Source organism: Tachypleus tridentatus, chromosome 13 (assembly GCF_004210375.1).
Source record: "Tachypleus tridentatus isolate NWPU-2018 chromosome 13, ASM421037v1, whole genome shotgun sequence".
NCBI lineage: Eukaryota > Metazoa > Arthropoda > Merostomata > Xiphosura > Limulidae > Tachypleus > Tachypleus tridentatus.
The window spans coordinates 155992959-156011744 of record NC_134837.1 but is presented as its reverse complement, the minus strand read 5'-3'; the positions used below and the strand labels follow the sequence as shown (position 1 = coordinate 156011744).

The following is an 18786-nucleotide window of genomic DNA, read 5'->3' as shown; positions in this document are numbered from 1 at the left end:
GAAACAACTTGATACCACAGAACCTAACTTACATCTTTGACATTTCTACATCACTGCCACTCTCTGACAATATGTATAGGAACTTACTTAGTAATTTCACATTTGATGGGGCCAACAGTCGCTTCTGCTGTACTGCCAGCATTCATATGTATTCCCCAGATTTCCAGAAGAGTGCCACCTGACTTGGGTCCTTTACTGGGATTGATAGACTTAATCTCTGGATTCTACATTGTGTTAATTATTGTGTGTTAATACCAGTAAAAATCTTATTTTTAAACTTAAGGAACAAAAATGATAAATTGTTAGTAACTTAGATGACAAAAGTAACTAAGTACGAATTAAAAAGGAGTCATGCACCTGTAACAGTTTTCTGTAAATTGAAACTTATCTATCATCACTTTCAGATATACAACCAAAATGAATAATAATTATAAATACTGAAGATCTATTTCTAAAACTATTGCAGATATTCACTAGTAAAACATTTTAAAAAATGACTCCACTCATTTTACAAACTATGTTATGGAAACCTCAAAATACTAAAATAAAAACTCATAAAGTTGGTTTTTACAATTACAAAAAAACAACAACAAATAAACAGAGTTATATGGTATTCACAGGTAGAAGTAGAGCCAATAGTTAAGTACTAAGTAGCATATCAATAGGAAACAAGAATGAAATCACAAATATGAAATACACAAATAAATGAATGGCTTAAACATAAGGATAAAACAAAGTACAGTTTTTATTTCTTGCTCAAATATGAATGATGAAGAGATGATAAGGACTTTACCATAACACTAACTAATTTTTAATCTAACAAAACGGCAAGAGACTTTTTCACACAACAAAGGTAGAAAACACTGCATCTATAACATGCTGTTAAATTATACCAAAGCTGTATATGGTATTCCACAATCTTAGTGATCATTCTCATCATACAAATTCTGGGGAGAAACTAATTCCAAGCATCTAATAACTTGTACAGAGCTCTATATCACATCCAGTCACTTGGTCATTACCTACAACTCAAAGAAGAATGGACTCTATGAAATAGCCACTGTGGTATGAAACCTTAACCCCAAACATAGACACTAGTAATGGTGGAAGAGGGGATGGTATCAGACCATTGCCTGCTTAGTTTTGACAGAAGATGGAAAATTTTTAATGAAACTTTCAACAATTTATGCTTCAAAATTGTTGTAAGTTTATGCATTTCCTTCTTTATATTGTCTGCTGAAAAGCTGTCTCTGCAAAGGCAAGAAATTTCTTTCCACAGAATGAATAAAAGTTCCAACAGGTGACTAAAAATCAACAAAGTTTAGGTTTATAAAGTATTTCACCCAAAAAAAGGTTAATTAAATTATATTAAAAGAAAATTTAAAATCTCAACATTGCAGTTATAAATACTTTTTCAAAAGTTGATGTCATGATATTGCAGATTTCTTTTGTGACTCAGTAATGTGATCATGTGATGAATGTATGAGATTCAGTTCAGATGTTTGTTGGATAACAGTTATTGTATTTGAGTGGCTCAGAAAACTTTCCACACTATTTCATACACTGCTATAAACACCTTTTACTGCCTTTTCATTACTATGGAATTCATTCTTCATTTTTGTCATCTTAGTTATTTCAATTCATAAAACTGTGTCATACACTAAATGCTCATAAATGTTTCATATTCTCTATACTACCGTGAATATATTACTGTGCTTTATTCAGTGATGATGAGAAAACCCACTTATAGAGAAAAATATATATGTAAAAATGGCTCATTTGGGTTGAGAAAATTTTTTATGTAGAGGAGCGAACAATGTTTCGATCTTCTTCAGTCATCGTCAGGTTCACAAAGAAAGAACCTGAAGAAGGTCGAAACGTTGTTCACTCCTCTACATAAAACATTTTCTCAACCCAAAAGAGCCATTTCTACATATATATTTTACTGTACTTTATTGTTTAGTTTATGTATAATTTTATTAAATAATGTTATACCTACATGAGTTGTTTGTCTGACTCTGTCAAATGTGTTTTAAACAGACCAGGATTTATTGATGTAACACATAATGCTTGCAAGAAAGCATAGCTTAAATGATGTGCATTAAAATGATAGAATAAAGAAATTTCAAGAAAAGGCATGAAAACTACTGTAAATGTTTTACTGATCATGACTAGTATCATTATAATACCTTTATAATGTTATTTTTTATCTTTTTAAGTACTGAATATAATTTAACAAAGAAACATTCTTCTCAGTGAAGTTGTACTAAAAATAGCATTCTAAATGTTAAACAAGTTCATTATAACTACTTTTTTTAGAACTAGTGTGAAGAATATAAAATCAACTGATACAGTATTTACCACAAATTCATAGTTAGTTAATGATGTAGCAGTATGATCATTTTGTATTTTCACCACAACAGGACCTAAGATGGAAGCTGTGCCTGAACTACGAGAAGTTTTATCTTGAGGGCTTCCCACCTCACAAACAATCCTGTATAAAAACAAGATTAACAAAGTTTGATCAAATGTATAATTTTACTTTTATACTTACAGCTATTAGTTTAAACAAAATAATAATGAATTAAGTATAGTGACATTTTCATGTTCACACAGACAGCACTGGTAATTCACAAAGAAGATGGTTAAATTTATGTATACATATTATCTACATGTATAGCTGAGATATCACTTAAAACAACATGTGAGGTTTTTCAGGTTTAAAAGATGAAAAGCCTTTAATCAAATTCATATGTTTAAAATAAATAAACCTGAATGAATAGCTCAAAATGTGTATAAAAGAAAACAACCAAAAACAAATTTGTTTTCAGTCTTCTTGAGTAAATTTTTTGTGCACATAACAGTTTAATTAAAAAATTACTTTCCAATTTTCAGATACTTGTATATCAACCAAGGTAGTTGCTCCATATCTAATGACAGTGGTGGGATTCAGCCAGTTTGTAAGAACCTGTTCTTAAAATTTCACAAGTTTGCCAAACTGGTTCTTACAAGCTCTTAGCCCTTTGATACTAGATGTACAATGTATCAACTGTCACTATGGAGATTCTTGCTATGTAAAGTCATGCGTAATAATATGATTATAAATTAGTACAATAATGTTTGAGGCCAGATTTGCACAGGCCTCTGGAAGTGATAGATCAGCCATCTTAAACAAAGGAAGAAAAGCATTGCTGTAAACTAATGTAGGTCTACATTTTCCTGTGTGAATGTTTGGTATCAGTCATCTAGTGAGAAAAAAATATTCAGGAATGGCTAGCCATCTTTGCAACAAATTCTTCCTGGAAAATTTAACAATAATGATAGATATAATACAAGAAATTTCTTTAGTTTCTAATGCCCTTCAAGCTGGATATTTAAATTTAGTAAGAGCTGAAAAACTAATAAAAAGAGCCACTAAAACATTTGAAATGCTCAAAGAAAGTAGGGGAACCTTTGAAAAGAAAATTGATGAAATCACTGCTTCTAATGCCTTTAGGAATATTGAGTTTACTGAAAACCAAAGATATGTAGGCCTTCCTCATCAAAAAGTACTGAAAGTAGAAATAAAAAATATGAAAGCCAGACTGATGGATTGTGATCACTTAAAATCAAAAACTGATGCACAAGAAAACGACAATAAAATTCATGAACTGGTAAATATACCTGAGCCAGATTCTTGGAATATTGAAGTTGTTGTTCCTTGGAAAGCCACTGAAGAAAAATTGTATGAATTCAGTAAACTCTTTCATCAGGAAATCAGTATTAATGATTTCTGTGACTATGTGGAAAATGTCCTACAAAACCTCCATAATCATGAGATTCCAAGAATTGTACAAAAGGCTAAAAATATCATCAATATTGTTGCTCTTAGTTCCACAGAGGCAGAAAGAGGGTTGTAAATAATGAATATCATATATTCAGACAAAAGAAGCTCCCTTACAGTTGAAAATGTGGCAAACCTGAGGACAATTAATTTGATTGACCTCCCATTTGATCCTACTTATTCAGTTCAAACATGGCTAAGAAAAAAAAAAACACACAGCTGATGACAACAGGTCAAATGTGGAAGGAATATAGAGTTTGATGATAATCAAGTAGTGATTTGGAAATATTTAAAACATGCTAAATAAATTATTTCAGTAAGATATTTTTCATTGCAAAAATGGGGATGTGTAAAGTGAGACAGAACCAGTTGTTAGAACTTTTAATCTCACCACTGAATAAATGGCAGCACAAAACCTCATAAAACTTCTAACTATCTTGATACGTAATAAGTTTGTTTGTTTGTTCTTGAATTTTGCACAAAGCTACTCGAGGGCTATCTGTGCTAGCCGTCCCTAATTTTGCAGTGTAAGACTAGAGGGAAGGCAGCTAGTCATCACCACCCACCGCCAACTCTTGGGCTACTCTTTTACCAATGAATAGTGGGATTGACCGTCACATTATAACGTTCCCACGGCTGGGAGGGCGAGCATGTTTGGCGCGACGGGGGTGCGAACCCTCAACCCTCGGATTATGAGTCGCACGCCTTACGAGCTTGGCCATGCCGGGCCACTGATACGTAATAATATCAAAGTCTTAGACATCTCATTCACCTAATTTTAATAGGTCATATTTCACACAAAAAAAGAAGCTTGAAATAGGGTTTTTAAAACATATTACAGTTTCACCTAGAGCATCTGTAATCAAAACAAATTTTGAGCTTTTAATAAACTCTATTTTAAGAGGTAAAAATCATGGGCAAAGCTTTTTGAGTAAAAACAGTCTAAAATTAATTACGTAACCAACATGGACAGTTAAAATCAAAACAGGAAACTTTCATTCATTTACAATCTGCATTTAATTTTATGGTAGGGATTTTGATAAAATTTCTAAATTAATTCTTTACAAAATGAATTTTGGAAGAATGTGGTACAACCAACTAACCTTCTAGTTTTCACATACAGCTCACGGTATGGCTTACATGGGATATCAATCCGACCATGCTTATTGTCAGAAACTCTGACAGTGACACCATTGACTATGTCTTCAAATACTCTTCCTAGGTTAATTCCTTCAATTGTAATGTTTGTACCACCTTCTATGGGTCCAGAAGTAGGAGTGATCTAAGCATAAAAACATGCTCATAAAACACAATCTTGGGACATACTTATAGCTAAGTTTACTTAATCACTAATGGCTGTAAATTGGAAAAACATTGATCATGATAAATTTTCTGTAACTTTCAAGGCTGGAATAGAACTAGTTGTTGTCACAAAATTTCTATATATTAAGACAAATTGTCATTCTTTGATAAACTGTTTAGGCACAGTATTTGTGATGAATCAACTAGAATGAATGGCAAATACCTTTTGTAAAAAACCCAACTGTAAAGAATAATGTTTCAAAAGCCTTCTTTCAAGACCTGAGGACAAAAGATGGAAGATTTTCAAAACATTATCCTTTACAGTTGTGTCTTTTACAACTGGCAGTTACCATCCATTCCAGTTTACTCATCAGGAATTGTAATCTTAGATCCATACAGTAAAGTAGAATGACAGTGATAAATTACATCTAGACTTACGAACTGGAATGAAAATGGTTAATGAACTAAACCCTATAATGTAACAAGTTATTTATAAAAGAAAAATAGAAATGGTATGGATTTGATCAAAAACTTGAGATACAGTTAGGCATATAACTTTAAAATAGTGAGGGATTGTTATGTATTTTCTAACTGATAAACTCACCCATTTAATCTGTGGATTGGGGCAGGACTGGTTCCTGTCTAACCAAGAGATGCTCTCTCTACATTGTTCTTTTACCTGACAAGACTCAGAACTTTGGCACCAACCACAACGGTATTTCTCAGAAAGCTCCAGACACATTCCACAATTAGTAGCCATTCCTTGACATCTGTACACCAATACTGTAAAAACACATTTTTTATTATCTAATTCTAGTTTTTATTATTCAAAGAACAACAGTTTCAATAACATAAAGTAAAAAGCATAGAAAAACAAAAGAATTTACACTCACCATGTATATTTTCTGGGTTATCAAGAGGTTTGTTGCCTTCCCAAATGACAGCAAATGCAGCAGACACATTAGGTGATTGGGTGCTATATGTAAACTAATAAACAAAATATTTTAACACAAGGATGATAATATTTTAATATAGGTAGTTAAGGTAAGTACTTTTCTCACATAAAATGAGTTTATCCTTCTTATATACAGTTCTAAATCTGTCATCTACATATTTTACAAAAGTATATAATTGCCTGATTATTTATAATATTTAAACACTTTTATTAACTTAATTCATTCAAAAAAGGTCGAGCCTATATTGTCTATCAAGTCTCACAGCATACTCTATAAAGTGGATCTTCACAAAACATTAGGAAGAACTTCTAGCTCTAACATATTTTAAGTTAATCTTTACATTTAACTCACATTCAACTCGCCACAATAGATGGTATCTGATAAGAGTTGTGCTTTCACTTGTCGGACTCTTCCTTCAATATTAAATTGACACACAAATCTTGTAGATGGAAGAAATGGCTGTGAAAATAAAAATCATATATTTACTTGTAGATAATCCTATGGGCATTTTCTATCATCATACAAGACTTCCTGAATAAATTTAACATAACACAGTTACCAGAATAATATTAATTAACACTGAGGAACAAATTACAAAAATGCTTAGTGAAGTATAATAATTATATTAAATTAAAAGTCAAGAAATAGTTAAAACAAAAATCAAATAACAATAGGCTGAATAACTAGTATAACTGATTGATCATTATAATACATTGGCATGAATATCTCCCAGTAAACATTTAATTAAGAATACTGTTTATTCCATAAAATTATTTCAAGCAGGTTTTCAAAAACCTACTAGAAATAATTTATAAATACTCAAAAGCATTTAAGGTGGAACTTATCTAATTCACTACATATCTCTACCTGTGTGTTCTCTACCCGTGCTTGAATAGCTTTTTCAATGCCCATGGGTACAAGAATTTCTGTAGAGCTTCCTGCTGTAATATTTATCATTGGACAAAATCCTGGTCCTGAACGGATGCTAGGGCCAATACTCTATTTAAAAAATATAATTAATCAATAAAATATTAAATTTTACAAAATAAAATATTACTATGACCAGTATTTTCACCTATCAATAATGCGTATGGACTGAACAACTTCCAAATATGTAATTAGGTAGGACAAAGTGCTTGGTATGAAATTAACCATTGCTACCAACCAATTAAAGCTTCACATTTCTATGTGGCTGTTTACTAATTTTCTCCATTCTAGTAATATAAATCTAATTCTGTTAGTTATTGGACTTTGGATTTCTGTCAGTGAAATCAAAATATTATTTAGAGGAACTTTCAAGCTTTCTACTAAATCTGTTTATGCAATATAAAAACTCTTGGAATATATGCAGACAAGTATATGGGAGATAAAGAGATCATTTATAAAAAAAAATAAATTCCAAACATTTCAGGGAGGAAGGTAATTTTTTATCTTGTTACTTATGAAAAACAATACTATTAAAAATGTACAGTTAAAACTGCCAAAAAAGTATTCAATTTACCGCTTCTCCTGTTACCAGGATGTCATTGCGACAGTTCTCGCCTGTGTCATGTGTACACCGGTGTCCTCCTACGCACCAATCACAAGGAAAACGACTGGATACACACTTGGTACATCTATTCCATGAGAAACAAAACTGTTAATTGAGCATTTGAATGTTACAAAGTAAGCTATAACTGCTTAAGTATTTATAAATAGCAACAGTAAAAAAATCTATAATGCTTTCAAAACCATCAAACCTAACAGATGCACAAAAATTAACAAATATCTATGCAAGATATTTAAATTTTCAAGCATAAGTCATTAATATTAGTTTCCAAACAGAGTATATATAATGAAGAACTAATATTTATCTTGTTAGTAGTGAGCTTTCAAAGAGCAATCAAATTGAGATGAAAAGGTAAAATAACTTTCATGGAAATAAAAAAATTAAGTTAATCAAAAAAGAATTACTTCAAATGTAACTTGAGTGCTATTTCAATTATAACAAAGTTAGTTTAATTTAAACTTACGAACTGTACGTGCTGCAATCATAGAAAGTGAAGTTTGTGGCTACAAAGTCTGGACCAGTCCTTATCCTCACAGAGAGCTTAGCTGTAAAATGATCTAGAGAAGCAAATATTTGAATATAACAAAAACTTTACATATTTAAAAAAATGAAAAAGTAAGATTTTTTTTTAATTTCTCACATCACATGAAACTAATTCATATCCATTTTCACTGTTGCTCATCTTGAATTGAATAAATATGTATAAAAAATATCTTATGTGTTAAATATTGATTAAATTTTACTGTACAAAATGAGAAATTTAGAAAAATGTTTTTGGAAAAATAAGGACACTCCATTGTGAGATTTTATGTTAAATTTTTAATGCAAAAAAGAATATTAATCAAGATTAAAAATAAATGTTTTTTGTATACTATACAAAGTATGAAATAATGGAAATTCCTATTAAAATTTTAAAAATTCACTCAAAACTAAGTTGAAATGCTATATCTTAATCTTTAGAACAATTAGAGTTATAAAATAAATTATACTAGAAATAAACAATAAAGAAAATGTAATGAATACTGTTTGTTCTTGTAAGCTAAATAAAACTGTGTGTAAGCATTTTATTTACTATGGAATTCCAAAGTCTGTAAACAAAAAGAATATTTTGAAACATTAAGGTATTCTTACTTAATGTATGCTTCAATAAGTTCTCATGAATTTTATGTTTCATAACTGTTTGGTATAGATGAAATTGCAATGCATTTTTGTACAATAAAAACAACAAATTGTGTACAGGATTCAAAAAGACCTATATAACCCATTTATAATGATTTAAAAAATAAATTTTAAATAACTTCTACTTTAATGGATTTATTTAAACTTTCTAAATATTTTTAAATTATCCAAAAAAAATGTTGATTACTTACGTTCTCCTAAAGGAATGGTTGGTAGTGAGTCTGTATGTGGTGTTGCACAACTCACACCATTGGCTGAACGAGTGGCATTAGTGACCAGAGTTTTGCCATAAGCTGTGAAGGCACACAAGAACTGCCCCTCAAGAACTGGTAAATTATCTATCACCAGTGTCAGCTACAAAAGCAGAAATTGTGTACATAAAATTATTACTTTCTACTCTCCTACTAATATTATTTACAGTTTATAGAAACCCTTAAAACTGCTTTCTATACTATTGATTTTGCTCAGTCTGGCATCTATGCTATTTACTACTACCCAACAAAATTTCCTATGAATGGTGATGAAGTCAATCTCTGACTATACATTTTGATAAAATTTCCACAGACCCTCCACCTTCCAGTGTATGTAAATGTTGGTCTATAAGCCTACATATAAAGAGACCAAAATTTAAAAGTCCACATGAGCTGCAATGGATATTTTTAACAGGTATGCTACTGAACAGAGTTGCTGTGGTTTCAGTTTCTTTGCCACCTTCATCATGAAAAGTCAATAAAAATCTGTAATAGGCTGAATAAAAGTCAAGAGACCCAATAGTAATAACACATACTATTAACCAAAAAAGAAACAACACTGAAAGAAGTTATTCTTATAGATTTTGCAATCCTTTGTCAGCTTCAAGTCCTTGTGGATTATCTTATTATTGTAGCATGAAATATGTCCAGATTTGCTATGGCAGCTCTTTAGATTGAAAAATATCTTTATAATTTGCATAATCTTCCCTTTGCAGATGAAATTATCACTTTACATTAGCTTAGTGTGAGGTTCTGTAACATGATGCTGTTCTAAATACTCTACTGTGCAAGTTTTTTCACATCCATGAACAATATTGGAAACTTCCTTTCCCAAACTATTGTGCCCTTTGGCTTTACATCATTCAACAATCTTGATGTACAAATATTTCTATTACTAGGTTGTAACACATCACTATAACCACAGCATTGCCAAATGGTCAGAAATTTGATGAGAACTAAATAAAATAGTAATAAAAAATGTACAGGCTGCATTTAATATAAATTTAACATGAATAAATCAAGCATATTAACTCTCCATCTATAAAAATAGAAATGTCAAAATAAAGCCAGCTCTGCAAATGAACAAACTCAATTACTGCTGTCAGTCAAATCAATTGTTAAAAACTACAAAAGCTATTCATTAGTTGGCATACAAGACATTATTCATAAAGATTTCAGCATTATCAACAATACTGTGAAACTCTGAAAGAGAAATACCACCAAAGATTATTTGTAATTGCTGTAGCTATTCTAAAACTTATTAAAATTCCACCATAATTCAGAAAATTGTGTGCTATGATCTCAAAAAATGAAGATTTTTCTATTAGTAAGAAATATTTAACATAGCTTAAAAAACCACTAAAAAAACATAACTTACTGCAAAGAGACAAAAAAACTTTCTGAAATACAGACACACATATACACACAAATTTTACAAAAACTGGACTAGTTGTTAAAAATTATAGAAATCAAAACAGTTTTATATTTCTAAGCCTATAAATTAATTGCATTGAACTGAAGTCATTATTGATGATCAGTCTTTGGTAATTGCTGAGAAACCATACCCACCATAAAATAAATGAGTGTCCAAGTAACAGTTTATAAAACATGAAAATCCCACTGTAACAAGTTACATGATATTTCAAAAGTTATTTAAATGTTCAGAGAAAACAAAAAAAGACATAGCAAAGCTGCAGTTTCTATAGTAAATTACTAAATCTCAAATATACAAAAAAGAAGAGTAATAATCCTATTTACTTTCAGCATATTGTTAAAAAAATCAATTTTTTATACACTTCCTGAACATCATCCATCAATTTATCACAAATGGTTAACAAATCAATGCTGCTCTATATACTACTAAATACTCTAACATATGCCTTCATAATGCAGCTAGAACAAGTGAGGTACCAATTTCTACTTCATTTTCAATAGAGGAAGAGTACAACCTACTTAATGGAGTGTAGATCAATATGTAGACATGAATGATACAAGAAAGATAAGGGCCTTTCTAATGAATGGGTATATTCTGCTGTTTCATGAGGGTAACTAATCTCCATGTTTGATTAAACCAGGTACTGTCATTACAGTTATCTTTTATTTTCTCTCTATTATGGTTATAGCAGCATCATTATATCTAATGACTTTAGAATGTTCTCATTATTGTCTTTTTTTTTCTTCCTGCTACTGTTTGAGAACGATCAGTATATTTTCAGGGCTTTACCAATATTGCAGTAGTAAAATTATAATTCATTTATATGAATAAAAAGAAAATAGACTGTTTCATATTAAATATGTGCAGTTGTATCTGGTTACTTGGGAATTAGAATGAAAGAATTATTTTGACAATCACTTTAACGTTCTGAATTACGATAATTAAAAGCTTTTATAAAAATAAATAACTTCAAAATAGCATTAAAGTAATGATTTACTGTAGGACTTGAATATAGTTAAAACAAACTACACAATGATTTTTACCATGTTCAATAGAAATCTGTTATGTAATGAGAAGAGACATAGAAAAAAAAAAGTTAATACCAAGATTTATGATAATATACATATATGAACAATGAAGACATAAATTCAACTATCGATACAGAAATCTTTTACAATTGCAATACCTATTACAATAAGATCTACCTGTAAAATTAGTTCTATTTTGCTTTCCAGTGAAGATTGTCTGTGAACTGTATTAAAGCCACACTATAAGCAAATAGTATTTTAGTTACAACTTTATAAAATAAATAAAGTACAATAAGGGCGACAGGATGTAACCATATATGGAGGAAACAGAATAATATCCAAGAAATTATATTAGTTCAATTGTTTGTCTGTGAAATTAATTAAATCCTACCTATGTCTCTTTTACTGAAAAGATATGTATACTAGTTACAGAGCACTGATAAACAACTTCAACTTAGTCACAAAACCCAAAGCAATAATTGTATTCAGAGTAAATTAAATTAACCCCAAAATTCCATAGATATTTTATATAGAAAAATATTTACACTCTAAAGTTTAATGTAATTAAACAGTAAATAAAACTAGGGTATTCTTTACCCAATCAAGCATCAACAGATATGCCAACTATTTCAAAGGACTGAGCGTAATGATTTTAGACAGAGCCCTTTATCATTTGCGGCTACTACGACTGACCAATCTCTCTAAGCTGTTTGTTATTATATTATTATTATAACTATTATTATTTATTACTGCTATAGATTGCTCATTTATGACTGTGTTTTGTATATTTAATAAATAAATTTTTTTAAAAAATTTGAAATTCTTTTTCATATTCTGAATTCTCACTCATAAATGTCATTATCTGCATCGTTTTTGTCTTTGCCTCAGCCTTTTGTTGGTGAAATGCCGATTTTGTATGTCTGAAATAATCGTTTATCCCGCCATGCGCTACAGAAAAATCAGTGTGACAAACTGTACAAAACACATGACTGTCACTGACTTTTGATGCAATGACCAAATATTTTGCACTATACTCTTTCCAAAATTATTTATTTACAGTTTTAGTCCTTTTAGATTTGCCAGAAACAAGACAATCTGGTGAACGAGGCCTCTTTTTTTCCATCTTGTGAACGATCACATTGGTGTTTCTATACCGCTTAGAAAACGAGAAGTACCCATCTACGCGAGTGCTAATTGGCTGACAAACACTGATGACGTAACTATGGATTCCCCCACGTACCCAATATGGAGAAGCACTGCACTCAAACTATTGGTAGATGTCGGAGATACAAATATTTTTTTATTATTTCAAGCACAAACAGGATTATAACAAGTAGCCATTTGGACTATGTCTTTTATTTATTATCAAAATTTATTTGTATCTCACTAGAAATTTTCTTTCACCCCTTTCAAGCCCTGGGGAAACAATTTATCACTTTATTGTACAGACCAGGGGTTCCCAACTAATGGGTCGCGACCCTCAGGGGGTCGCAAAGCCTTGGCAGGGGAGTGGCGTAGCTTTGTTAGAAGTAGCTTGGGATAACATTAATTTTATTTCATCAATTACATTTTCATGCTCTTACTTTTTTTTTTGTTTCGGTGCAAAGCAAAACGTGTGCTACGTTACTTCAATGTCATTAGGTGATATTATGGGTGTATGTGTGCGTGTCTGTGTGAATGTGTATATGTCTGCAACTGTATGTATGTGTGTAATAGTGAGTAGCGAGTATGTTAGTGCACGCGCATGTACGTATGCTTGTGTGTCTGTTTAGCTGTGATTATGCACGCTGTCGACACGTGAGTCACATGTCCGTTGCTGATTGGTGGATGACGAATCGCGCGACTGGCCACGTTCCCTTCCCTCCCAATACTTACCCCATCATTACTCTACCTGCACCCCCCACAAGTAGTCAGTGTAAGAACTACAGTTGCCAAAGCGTTCATTATTCAACAGTTTTATTTTATTTTAACAAGGAGATAAGTAAGCAGTAAAGGTGAGTTGTGTCCATGGCTAAACGGCGCAGATACTCAGAATGCTACCTCAACATTGGCTTCACAACTGTGCTCGCCAACGACGGCATCGAGAAACCACGGTGTGTTTTGTGCCATGCTGTCCTGAGTGCAGAGTCAATGAAACCATCAAAACTCAAGCGTCATCTCGAGACGAAACATCCAGAACACGCAAAGAAGGGTTTGGATTTCTTCAAACGGCATGAACGGTGTCTTAAAAGCCAAAGAATCGATAGAAGTGGGTCGTTTCAGCAGCAGAGTGCAGCCGTAGTGGAAGCTTCATATGAGATTGCATTCGAAATTGCTAAACAAAAAAAGCCTCACATGATTGGAGAAACACTTCTTAAACCCTGCATGATGAAAGCAGTAAATCTTATTCTTGGAGAAGCCAGTGCAAAGAAGATGCAGCAAGTATCCCTGTCAAATAATACTATACAGAGGCGCATTTCTAAAATGTCTATGGATGTGAAGGAACAGGTTTTGACTGAAATCAAGGGTTCCCCTTTGTTCTCCTTTCAGCTCGACGAGTCAACAGATGTAAGTTCATGTTCTCAGTTGCTTGTCTTCGTGAGATATATTAATTCAGGTGACATCAAAGACGAATTCTTATTCTGCAGTGCACTTGAAACACCACAACAAAAACTGATGATGTTATGGAAAAAGTTTCAACTTTTTTTCAAGACGAAGATCTTCAATGGGAAAACGTGTGTGGGGTTTGTACGGATGTAGCACCGACTATGCTGGGATCGAAATCAGGATTCCAGTCGAGAGTGAAGAAGCTAGCACCTCAAGCAAAGGGCATCCACTGCATGATTCACCGATATGCTCTCGCCAGTAAGACTCTCCCTGCCTCTCTGCAGGAAGTGCTTGAATCTGTAATAAAATTGTAAATTATGTGAAGACTCAAGCACTCAACACTCGCCTATTCAGAGAACTATGCAAAGACATGAATGCTGACCACGAAATCCTTCTCTTCTACACAGCAGTACGTTGGTGGTCGAAAGGAAACGTTATTAATCGTGTCTTTGAAATGAAAGATGAAATAAATCTGTTCCTGGAGACTCAAGAAAGGAAAGATCTTGTAGCTCACTTCAAAGTTGAAGCATGGAATAAAAGGGTTGCGTACCTAGCCGACATTTTTGACCAGCTGAACAAGCTCAATTTGAAGCTTCAAGGAAGGGAAACACATGTTCTCCTTTTTCAAGATAGTCTTCGGGCCTTTGTTTCCAAACTGCAGAACTGGCGTCAGAAAACCAATCTTGGAAACATCGCTATGTTTGAAAAACTTTGTGGAGTGACGGATGAGTCTCAGATCCAACTGGATCAGTTCCTCAAGGATGAGATTACCGAACATCTTCAGTCTCTAGAAAAGGAAATTGAGTGTTACTTCCCTGAGCTATCACAGGAACAGGAGGCCCTGGTAAGAAACCCATTTTGTACTGAACTTGATGTATCCAGTATCCCAGATGATATCCGAGATGAATTTCTGAATCTAAGGAACGACTCTTCAGCTCGTGATCTCTTCAAGGTGAAATCCGTGACTCAGTTCTGGTGCGCTATGTATCAGTCATACTCCAAAGTCAACATGATAGCTTTACGTGTCCTTGTTCCATTTGCTTCTACCTACTTGTGTGAGGCAGGATTTTCCACTCTTGTTAATATACAAACAAAAAATAGGAACAGATTGAATGTTGGAGATGACATGAGACTGGCTCTAACAAACGCTCGGCCACGAATTTCAAAGCTTGCTGCTGAAATGCAACATCAGGCATCTCACTAGCTGGGTTGGATATCTGTTCAAACCTATGTTAATATTATTTTAAGAAATATATGTTCTTTTTGTGAATTCAGGTTGGACCAATGTGATTTAATTTGCTAATAAATAATTACAGAATTTTTAAATATTTTTTTTTTAGATATTTCTTTCCCTCTCCTTCACAGAAAATAAAAGAAAAATTAAACTGCTGATAGTAAGCCCTAAGTACAGGGTCACATGGGTTTCAAACTTTTAGGTAAGGGGTCGCGAGTGCGAAAAGGTTGGGAACCCCTGGTATAGACCTATATAATATATAATAATTTGGGAGTTGCAACAATTCATAATATTTGTCTGTATGAGAGTGTAGTCAAAATATATACACCAAAATCATAATGGTTGGCATCTCTGCATCAAGAAGCATTATTTAAATATGTGCTGACAAAATTTTTCAATGAACATGATCATAATATTGACAGTATGCATAGGTACACCTGTCAAATAATATCAAAATTAAACCGTAGAGACATGTAAATTTTTAGATGAAGGAAAGTACAGAAAGTAGCCTAATAAAACAAAGTATGGGAAAAATTACATACTATGCGCGCAGTTGTCCTTTGTATCTGTGGGGGATTAACATTGGTTATAGTTGTACATTTGCCACTTTTGTAGGATAACCAATAGAGTGGATCTTCTGCAGCTTGTGCACAGTCACTTCGTAGGCTACATCTACAAAATAAATATACAGAAACACAATTCTACTTCTTTCTATAAAATTAAACTGGCATCATATGAAAAAAGTAAAATAAGTAAGTCTAATGTTTACTGATCACTGAAACAACCTGGATAACTTAAATTATATGGACTATAACATTGAGCATAATAGACTGAATAAAAGTCAAGAGACCCAATAGTAACAACACATAATCTTAACCAAAATAAGAAATAACACTGAAAGAAGTCATTCTTATAAGTATGTTACATCTCATAATGGTGAGTCAAGATCTGTCAGGTATATAATCTTAATATCAATATTTTTAAGCCAGTTTGATAAAAAAGAAAACTTACTTATTTTCCAAGGAGCACCAACCACAGTAAGGGTCTTGGGCACCAAGGCATGTTCGGCAGTTATTGTACATCTTACAGTCTTGCAGCATAATCATGGACAACTGAAAATAGTATATATATCACTAGAATGTAAAGTATCCAGGTATGTAATAATAAATAACTGATTGTAAAATGTTTAAACACCTCATATATATAAAAAAAGAAAAAATATCGTTTAGAAGAAATGGTAAAAATTGGTTTCTACATTGGCAAAATTGCAACAATATCTCTAACTGTTAAAATCAAGCATAAAAATACCGAATTCTAAACACTTTCACTAAAATATACAAATATACAGGTTTCTAAAAACAACTATAACTTTAAGAACACTTATAAGAAGGATAATTAGACTGGATATATTATGTAATTGATTTTTTCTTGAAAAAACAGGTTGAAAAAATATACAAATTAGATTAAAAATTTATAGGCTTGTAAATTGGATATATCACAATAATAACAATAAGGAATGTTTAAATATTTGACAAGTAGAAATTAAGTAAATAAATAGATTTCTAAAGGATTACATGAAAAATGAAAGAATACACATCTTTTGTTTCTTTTGATAAGATCAACATGAATGAAGGAAACCCTCTAAACTTAAACAGAAGAAGGAAAAACTACATTTTATTTTCAATAAGTTTCTTTGGTCTGTTTTGTTGATAGCCTGCTCAACAAGTGTTAAAGGAAAAATAAAATAACAATCAAAAATTATATTAACAGTCTGGATGTTTTTGTGTTTTTCTAAACTAGCAAACAAAAAAGATATTATAGGTGTCATGTTAAGTTTTATAAAAATTATTAGTTCCCTAGTTATATTTTTAATTATGAATACACATTTCACTTATGCAGTAGTTTTAATGTGTTATTAACACTTAAGTACAATGCTTGCTTATAATTCATACCACAATATGTTAAATAAGAAATGACAAAATATACATAGCTTATATGGTATTATAATAAGAACCAAATAAAAATATTTTGAGGCCTCTAAATGTCCATTACATCCCACCATTATCTCTAACTTCAGGGTTATAACAATTTTAACACTAGCTGTATTCTTGAAGTGCTAGGAAGAACTCTAGTTATCTGTAGTCTTAAAATCTGATGAAAAAAATCCTATGTTAAGAATAAAAATTTATTAAGAACATAAATAACAACAACAAGAGCTGGTGGATATTTCAGTTGAGATGCTACCTATTATTTCAACCTGCAGGTACCTGTGACATACTTCCCGTACATTAATAAAGTATTGTTTTCTTTTTTCATGTTAATTTAATTACAAAAATCTCAAGGTTCATCTACAAAAACAGAAATAAAATAAAACATATGATTCAATGACAATTTGCCAATAAGGTTCTCAGTAAGAAATAAATGAGGGTATTAATTTTTTTTCCACAGAATAATTACCTCTGGATTTTAGTCAACTTCATTCAAAGCACAGTAGTACTGAAATCTGAAGATGTTAGGCCAACGTCAAACAGAAAGATGAGAGAACTATTATAGCTAATTAAAATGTTTCACATGATATCACCTAATGTATTACCTATTATCACCTACTATAACCTAAAGTTATAATACAATCAGGATTTATTACAGCATTTACAACACACGCAGCTTAAGAAATGGTATAAAATGTAAGTTTTGGAACAACCTGATTTTCTTAAACTCCTTACATTGGGTAGAGTTACAATGCATTTCATTTCCTCGAGTTTAAACAAGTGCGAAAAAAATCCATTGTATAATCTCTTTAGAAATGAAACAGAATGCAATATATATATATATATATGCAACTTTTCTTTCTGTTTCATAAATATATAAAAAGAAAAAGAAAGACAGACAGATAGTATGTCGTATAGATGTTAACACAAAACAGTTTACAAATTACAATATTTTACAGGGATAGATGAAGATATTATTACAATATTTTTTTATTTTATAACACACACACGTTGTTTACTAACAAATGATAAACTTAAATTCATATAAACACGTTTTGTATTAAATCAAAAGCCTAAAATGTCAAACTAGATATGTGGGTGGGTTTTTATATACTATAAAAAACGAATTGATAATATAAGGATTTGATAAATGCGGAAGTCAAACACGTCCAAAATTTATATTTAACGTTTTTACGTACAAAAACGTAACTACGTTTCTCGACTGTTACGAACATTAAATATTTTAATAGACAGACGGAACTTTTGAAATATTCAACTTAAATATTAGAATATACAAACACTTGTGTGTTACCGACCCATAGCGAGAGTTTATTCATTAATCATGTGAATTTTACATATTTTCTACTTTGATACACCAGTTTCCCAACTGTTAATAAGCATTTACTCCACGTACAACTAACTCACTTGTAAAGGCACTGAAAGACACAAAGAGAT

General features: G+C 31.6%; 1 pseudogene across 1 annotated transcript in view; it reads right to left on the bottom strand.

Annotated features, from left to right (window-relative positions):
• The window catches only part of LOC143238415 (plexin-A2-like), a 168501-nt pseudogene that overhangs the window by 27786 nt on the left and 121929 nt on the right, over positions 1 to 18786 (bottom strand). The window contains exons 5-16 of the transcript XR_013020563.1: positions 16355 to 16455; positions 15886 to 16015; positions 9001 to 9163; positions 8094 to 8187; positions 7583 to 7697; positions 6949 to 7080; positions 6433 to 6540; positions 6019 to 6112; positions 5730 to 5908; positions 4927 to 5105; positions 2362 to 2494; positions 88 to 224 (exon numbers count right to left, since the gene is read on the bottom strand). The product of XR_013020563.1 is annotated as a plexin-A2-like (transcript). The remainder of the gene's footprint in view (positions 1 to 87; positions 225 to 2361; positions 2495 to 4926; positions 5106 to 5729; positions 5909 to 6018; positions 6113 to 6432; positions 6541 to 6948; positions 7081 to 7582; positions 7698 to 8093; positions 8188 to 9000; positions 9164 to 15885; positions 16016 to 16354; positions 16456 to 18786) is intronic.